At 51.5% G+C, this 8,389-nt stretch overlaps 1 long non-coding RNA gene across 1 annotated transcript; it reads right to left on the minus strand.

Moving 5' to 3' along the window:
* Positions 1 to 2,548: 2,548 nt before the first annotated feature.
* On the minus strand, positions 2,549 to 4,008 carry LOC116452716. Its single transcript, XR_004243576.1, has 2 exons — positions 3,748 to 4,008; positions 2,549 to 2,920 (listed from the first exon to the last, which is right to left on the minus strand). It is a non-coding gene; the product is annotated as an uncharacterized LOC116452716 (long non-coding RNA).
* Positions 4,009 to 8,389: the final 4,381 nt, after the last annotated feature.

Consider the following 8,389-nt stretch of genomic DNA (forward strand, 5'->3'; position numbering starts at 1 on the left):
CACAGGGGGAAGGATCAATGCTGGGTCCTGCAGTGGCTCCATGGAAAAAAGTGCTTAAAAGGGTTTGAGACAGGAACTTTGTCCTTGGAGCTCTTCAGCCATGCTGCTGCATCCTGCAAAGCTGTGCCAGTGCCAAGCTGCCCTGGTGTCCCTGTCACACTCTCCTGGCACTTCCCTCCCACCCTTGGTGCTCACGGGAGTGACTGAGCCGTGACATCTACAGCAATTTTGGGGTGCCTGGGGGTGGGCAGCCCAGACTTGGTGTGCTGGGGGCTTGAGGAGCCAAAGTTTTAAAATCTTTCACAAGACTGGGAGCATGAAATGTCTGCATGTCCAAAACATCATCGCCCCATATGTGATAATCTCCCGGTGCATCTCCCATGGGAGTCGGGGGAAATTCCTGGGGTAGGACAGAGCCCTGAGTGGGAGTGACTCTGCAGAGAGGACCTGCAGGTGCAGGGCCAAATCCGTGCCCGGGTTACCCAGGTGTGAACTCACTGACCTCTCCAGGGCTAAGTAGAACTTGCTTTGGGACGAGTCTGGGGGACAGGGCAGTGCCCGGTGCCGACGGCGAGCCCACTCCAGAGGCTCGGTGGTGGCCCAGCCCCTCCCACCCCCAGCACACGCTGGGCCCCCGCAGCGGCTGCGGGATGTGGACATGAGGGAAGCGGGATGCGGGCAGGAGGGATGCAGGATGAGGACAGGAGGGATGCGGGATGCGGACAGGAGGGATGCAGGATGAGGACAGGAGGGATGCGGGATGCGGACAGGAGGGATGCGGGATGCGGACAGGAGGGATGCAGGATGAGGACAGGAGGGATGCGGGATGCGGACAGGAGGGATGCGGGATGAGGACAGGAGGGATGCGGGATGAGGACATGAGGGAAGCGGGATGCGGACAGGAGGGATGAGGGATGCGGACAGGAGGGATGCGGGATGCGGACAAGGAGGGATGCGGGACGCGGACAGGAGGGATGCGGGACGCGGGCCGTGGGACGCGGGCCGTGGCAGGCTGCCTGTGCCACCACGAGATGGCGAGCGAAGGAGCCTCTTGGCAGGGCTGTCCCGGGGAAAGGGGCTCGGCTCTTGGAGGCACGGGATGGCTCAGCCCGGTTTCCCGCAGCCAGGGATGAGAGGAGGGTGGCGAGCATGTATGGGGACATCCACGGCCAGGCTGGGCTGGAATAAGGATGCTTGAAGTTATCCAAGCAGGATTTGGGAGAGCGTGGCAACACATCCCGTGGCTGTTTGTACCCCCAACTACCCCCAATTTCTGACATGCTGAATTCCAAGGGGAGGGTGGCTTCTTAGTCCCCTCTCCATCCCCTGTACTGTCAGGATAACCCACTGCTCCCCCACATCCCCAGCAGCTGGTGGGAGTGGGGCAGAACCAGGCAGGAGGGGTGAATGGCACATGAGGGGCACCTGGAGGGTGGGCAGGCCCTGTGATAAGGAGCAGGGGCAGGAGCCCTGGCTGGGAGTTGCACGGGGAGCAGGAGTAAGGGATTTTCCTGGCCGTGATGGAGAGTGTTGCTGCATGGAGGTGGGTGTTGGGGCTGTCTCTGCCTGGGGATGGAGAGGCTCGGAGTGAGCCCCATTGTAGGGAGGCGGGGATGATGAATGGGGTGATGGGGATGGTGAGCAGCAGGGCTGAAGTCTTGCTCATCTGATTCTTTTCTGTGACTCCTTCCTGCCTCCTGTCCTGCCCTCTGAGTGCTCTGTCCCTGTCCATGCACACAGGTTGCAGCCTTTGGGCTGTGGGTCTTCTCTTCCTGCCTGATTTGACCTGGCAGGAGGGCTTGGGCCATCCCTGAGCCAGAGTGGTTCCCACCTGCCCCATTTGAAAAAGGGGCAGCAAAGCTACTCCCTCATTGATATTTCTGCTGGAAAAGTTTCCTGCTCATAGTTCCACAGGGAAAGATATCTGCAGGAACTAAAAGGGCTTATTGTTAAATATGAGCACACAGAAATTGCATGTGAGCTGTGGGAGCACCTCCCCAGTGCTGCTGATGGGTGGCAGTGCCACGGCTGCCATTCAGCAGGCTCTGGCTGCTCTGGGACCTCCAGAGCCAAGCCTGGAGCAGCTGAGTGGGCAGCAGAGTCCCCTTGTCCTGCAGCATCACAGCAATTACTTTGCTGCTCTGTTGAGACGAATGAGGGTGGTTATGAGAATCACTTTGTAGAGGGGCTTAGTGCTCCAACACACACAGCCAGCGCTCCTCCCAGGGCACCCTGACCTGCAGACCTGTTTTCACAACTTGTGTCAGCCCAGAGTATCTTGGTTTCTTTTTTTTTTTTCCTTTAGTGCACAGAAACTTCTGGTTGCTTTGTTCTTGTAAGATAGGAGGGGAGTAGAGAGATGTTATTTTGCCCTGCTCTCTCTGTTTGTACAGTAAGAGATAAGTCCCATATTGTGTAAACAATCAGGCAATATGTGCTGAACTGGATCTCTTGGTACTAGCTGGGACAGCTTTATCTTGGGAGGGTGCCTGGGTGGGAGGAGATCCCTGTCTGGAATGAGCACAGATGATGCCAACTTCACTTCAGATGACATTTGTACAGGCTTGCATTAAACTCTTGGGCAGGAATCCAGAGGTGAGGCACCTCTCTGCTGTGTCCCTTGAGGTTGCTGGGGTCAAACATCAATTCAAGAAGGGCTCCAATGCACAGTCAAGGCACTGCAGCTTAGTGCCCATGGCAGCTGAGCCACAGAAACAGGTCTGCTGTTTGCAGGGGAGTTCAGCCTCCTGCGAAGGAGCTTTAGGCTAATGCAGTTTGCCAAAGCAGGTTTGTGGCCTGGGACACTGAAGCCCCAGCACTGTGGTCCCTCCAAAAGGGGTGCACACTTGTGTGTTCACAGGGGAACTTCTGGCACCACGTTGAACTTGCCTTCGGTGGTAATCTCTGAAACAAGATGTGCCTGTAAAACAAACAAAGCAGCCAGTTACAGACCCCCAAATCCTGCTTGCTTTCATGCAGAGTTGAGACCAAGTGACCCAAGGCAGCCTGCCCTGTGCTAATGCAGTGTCTGTCCTTGCTGGGTGGGCACCAGCTCCTGTGAAGGGACTTTGTGCTGCTTTGTGCCTCAGTTGCTGGCCTGGACCGGACGGTGTTTGGGTCTCTGCTGGAGGCACAGGTCTCCTTGCAGCCTTTTGAAATCCTGCAGGGTCCTGTGCACCACCAAACACACCTGGGGCAGTGTGTGCAGTGTTTGGGTCAGGTCTCCTTTGGGGCTGCATTCCCTAAGTTCTGTGCCACCCCTCAGCCCACAGGCAGCAATCCTGGGAAGGATCTGATGTATTTGGAAGCATTTCCCAATGTGTCTTCAGTGCGTGGACTAAAAAATGCTTGCAGCTCTGCTTGCATTTCTTTCTCCCAAGAAGCTTTCCTCTGGGCTGCTTGTCCCTGCTCACCCCAGCCTCAGCCAGCCCTGCCTCTTCCCCTCTTCCTGGCCCCCTCCAGACCCAGGCGACCACTAAAACCAACTGGTTTTGCTCTTGGGGCAGTGGGAGCCCATGAACCTGGTGTGTTGCTGCGATGCTTTGCATCCCCACCCGCACCAGAATTGCTCTGCAGCCCCCTCCTCACACAGCAGAGCCCCCCAGGCCAGCACAACCCCTCTGATTCCTGCAAAACTGGCACAGTCTGCCCAGGTAATTTGCAGGAAAGGCTGAACACAAACAAAGCCGATGTGTCCATGGGTTTGCTTAACAAATGCGTGTGTTGCCCTCTGAGAGGAGTGTTTACCTTGGAGGTTGCAGTGCTGGCTCCGTGCACGCAGGTGAAACGTTCCAAAGTGCAGCCTGGACAGCAGGAATCCAACAGTGGGACAACAAACACGTTACGCCAGCAGCTGAGCTGGAGCTGCATTCCTGGGTGTTTTTGCTTGGTGTGGGTGTCCCTGGGATGGAGGGGGAGCTGCCAAGGGGCCCCTTCTCTTAATTAAAACAAAAGTCTAGTTAGGCTTTATCAGGTTCAACGTTAATTAACCCACAGGGATAAAGGCAATAATTTTAGAGCTGCCTCTTTTCTGGACCTGCTGGTTGTATTTTTGTGGTCAGTCTTGTATTTGCCTCTTTTTGCACTGATTTCCTGTCCTGTTGATGGAAGTGTTGGGTGAGAGGGACCTCAGGAGGGCTCTGATCTGGTCTCTGAGCTGTTGCCAGTGCTGTTTTGGGTCAGCTGTGTCTTGGCCTGGACATCTCCAAGAAAAGAGCCTCCTTGGCCTCTCGGGCAGCCTCATTGCATTGCACCAACCCTGCAGGAGAACTTCCCTGATGTTCACCCTGAGCCTCCCCAGGAGCAGCATTGGCACATCCCCGGCACCACAGGACGTGGGGCTCTGCTCTTCCAGCCTTGGAAGCAGCTGGACTGAGGCAGCCTGGTCAGTCCAGGGGTTGCCAGTGAGATACATATTTTTCCAAAGAAATACATATTTCCATAAAAAACAAACACTGCTGGCTTGGGTCAGCCCTGGGGTCAGCTCACCCCCTTCCTCACAGGTTGGAGACTGCAGATGTCCCACGGCTTGGAAATGAAGCCTGCCCCAAGAGGAAATGCCTTCCTGGTGCCCAGCTGGGAAGCCTGAACTTTGCTGTCCTTTTTTGAAACATTAATTTTTAAAAAATGTGGCTTATCCACCATTTCAGCTGAAGCTGGACTGGTGAATGCTGCTGGGAAATGGAGTTTGGATCTGAACATTTCCTCTGTGAGCTCGGGAGGGGTGGTGGATCTTTATCTCTCTTCAGTCTCCCTTGGCAACATCTATTTGCATGGCTGCACAAGCTGCTGAAACAGTTACTTCACCCTGGTCTTTTGTTTGGTTTCATTGGAAACCAGTATTTTGGCCATGTCAAGGCTTGAATTCTTTTGTGTCATGTTTAATCCAGGTTTGATGTCTTGCTCTGCTCCCAGAGGTAGAAAACCAAATAGAAATAAATACGGGGAAGGAACTGATGAGATGTAAAAGAAACCGGGGTGGGGGAAAATGACCCCAAAAACCTGAAGTATCAGCAATTTGTCAGAAAGCCTCTATAATTTTTTTTTAATATGGCTCATGTAACTTCATGAATCTCTGTTTAAAAAGGAGGGAGATGGTGTCAAAGCCTTTGGTGGCTTTGACAATATATGTACCTACCCAAGTAGGTATTTATTTGTATGGGAGCCTGGAGGGGGAATTTCACTTGCTGCCTTATCAGCCTTATCTGCTTCTGCCCTGAAGCCAAAGTGGTGATGAGTGTTTTCTTCTCATTTGTCTGTGTACCTGCCTTAGTGATTGGCCAGAAGGGATGGGGGATACTGTGGATCTCTAAACAAATCACTTCCTTCCAATATGCATAATTTACTAAGATACATAAGGAATCAATGTTACCAGATTGCTTATCAGCCTGGTAGGGCACTGCTGCTCCCCTTGCAATGCTCACACGCAAATCTAAGCAGGATCTCTCGGAAAGCTTTTATCTCGGATTGATTTTCAGGTAAGATAGGCATTATCTGCACAAAATAAACATTTTTTTGCCCCGTAACCCATGGTGATGTTACAGACAGGGCTGCCAAAATCAAGCCAGGCAAAGGGCCAGTTTGCATTTGCCTCTGGGGCTGGGCTGTGCAGGCAGCAGTGCTGGGTCTGTGAGCCAAACTGCAGCTGGGTCCTGCTGGGCTGCTCAAACCTGCCCTGCTCCCTGTCACTGCTCTGCCACCTCCCTAGAGCTCCCCGTGTGCTCCCAGCCCTCCTCCCACCTGGAAAGTGGTTGTCTTCCTCTTCTCCTTTCCCCAAGCCCACTGGGGTGCAGGCTCAGGAGGCAGCATGAGCTACCAGAGCTCAGGACAGTTTCTCCTCTCCCCCATATTCCTGTTCCTCCCCCCTTCCCACCGGTGCCAAGGGGCTGGGGGAGTCTGACCCCCACCACCCCCCCACGATCTCCTCTTGTGTCTGGCAGCACATCCTTGGCCCTGACACAGGATAACCTGGCCTAACGAATGGATTACAAGAGCCGATCTCACCGCGCAGATAATTTTGCTGGCTTTGTAAAGTTAATCAGTTTACATGCTGCCATTAGGTCAGGAAAGCTCCGTTTACCTTAAATAATTAATCAAGATCAATTAAACACGGGGTAATTGTGAAGAACAGCAAAAGGCAGAATGACCCTCATTTCTTCCCGTTCTTTATCACGTTTAGACAACCCAGTGAACAGCACATCTTGCAGAGCTTGGGCAGTGAGAGAGTAACTTACATTTATATCTGTGGTGACAGCTCTGTCCTGAAGGTTTGACCTAATTACTGCATCTTGTCTCGACTTCTGTCTGGGAGTTATTGTTGCTGTCATTGTGGCAAACGCAGCTAATGAAAACATCCAGTGGTCCCATTAAAATATCAGCCTGGTGAGTCGGCTCTGCTGTGCAAGTGCAAATGAATGTTTCTGAATTCCTGAATTTTTTTGGTGACTTATTGCATCACTTTGAAATTATCCTCCAAGAGTTCTATTGAATATTTTTTTTGGATGATGCATGAAAAGACCAAAGAAGAAACTTCTTGAAAATAATTATATCAGGTACTTGATAATTATTAAAATCCCAATACCCCCTAAGAGGAAACTGAAATGCCTCTCACATAGGAGAACTCTACAGAAGCTGAGAGTTTTGGCCCTTTTAGTTGATCTTGGAGCTGCTTGGACATAACTTACAGTAGTTTACACAGATATTTCTTGGGATGTTTACTGCATGAATAAGTTGGTTGAACATGGCAGCAGCCAGTACAGAAACTGGTAGAAAGGGGCACGGCATGTCCCAGTGACACAACTTCAAAGAAGCCCTTTGGAGGGAGGTGGGGGCTGCAGGGCCAGTGCAGGATGTTCCTGGAAGGAGCCTGCTTCCTTCACATCCACTGAGTCACAAAACTTGTTCTTCTGTTCTGAGAATCATCAGCACAAAGGGACCATAAAGAGTTTTAAAGGCCTTCCTTTGGCTCCCTTGTAAGGAAGCTCTTTGCAGTGAACTGGCAAATACCTGCTGGTGGCTGGCTGGGCTCCTCCCAGAGCTGGGGCAGGATCAGGTGAGGGTTTCCAGTCCCCTTACCTGGTGTAAGAATTACTTTAGGATGGTAATCTCTGGCCCTGACTTCCAGGAAGAACAGCAAGTCCCTGAGCCATGGGGACTCAGTGATCTTAAAGGTCTTTTCCAACCTAAATGATTCTATGGCAGGCTTTGAGAGCAACCCAGACTTGCAAGATACTGTAAAATGAGGTCTTTTTTTTCAAAATGGGAGATTCTTATCCTGAAGAAGTGAAACCAAATAGTTACTTGCTCAAAAGGGTGTGCTCAGAATTGAACAGGCTAGACATGAATTACTGCTCTAAAACAATCTCTTCTGCTACCCTTCACTCTCACGGAGTCTGCCTGTGGTCTGTTGTGACAGTTTTGCTTGTTCTTTGTCCTCAGAAGTGGCATTTTTATATGGATACATCTATAGGTGATACATTACGAAAAGAATTCTGCAGTGATAGCTCAGTGTTCTTTTTGCTTCTGATGGGGAAATTGCAGAGGGTGTTTTTGGCTGTAATTCCTGGGGATCAACACATTAATGAAGTAGCCAATGAACTTTGGGCTGGATGTTGCAATGTCTTCGGGCTGTAGCACTTATCTGGATTACTCTTCAGAGAACCCATGTCCTGTCTGCTCCACAGGGAGGTTCAGAGAACAGTCCATAAATCCTCAGCAATGCACACAGTGGATTTTGTTTTAATTTATAATCCACCCCAAGTCACAGTACACTGCTAACTTGGTGTCGATGTGGTGCCTGCTGCACTGACATAACCTGTGTGCAGTGGACACTGAGATCTCTCCAGGCAATCGTGGTTCCCCTTCAGTTTGAATCCTCCTTCCCAGCAGCAGAGCACAGTGGTCTAATACGCCCAAGGCCTGGAAATATTTATGCTACAGGGACTCCTGGGCTGAGCATGGCTGGTGTTTGTCCCTGTGTTGTGCACGCTGTGCAACAGCAACAAGCCCTGAATTTCAGGAGTGTCAGCACTGGGAGGAATCTGGTTCTGCACACAGGCAGGCTGCAAACCTTCTGTTAACAACAAAACCTCCAAAATCGCTGACCCACTTTGTTCAGAGGGGTTGCATTCCTTCTCTGAGGTGCTTTGGAGGTTCAGGGATAAGGGAGTACTTAGCACTATAACCAGAAGCTTGGGGGAGGAGAACAGGCAGTGTTGGGAGCCCTGGATGGGAGCAAAGAGTTAACTTGCACCACTGGTTGCATGACAGCCCCCATCTGTCTGTGCCTTCCCCTCCAGCACTTTTCTCCATTATTTCATCAAAGCAACAGGCATGGTTTTAATTTTCCATGACTTGCTTATGAAATATGATCCTTGCTGTAATAAAGAAA

The sequence above is a fragment of the Corvus moneduloides genome, chromosome 17 (assembly GCF_009650955.1).
Source record: "Corvus moneduloides isolate bCorMon1 chromosome 17, bCorMon1.pri, whole genome shotgun sequence".
Classification (NCBI taxonomy): domain Eukaryota; kingdom Metazoa; phylum Chordata; class Aves; order Passeriformes; family Corvidae; genus Corvus; species Corvus moneduloides.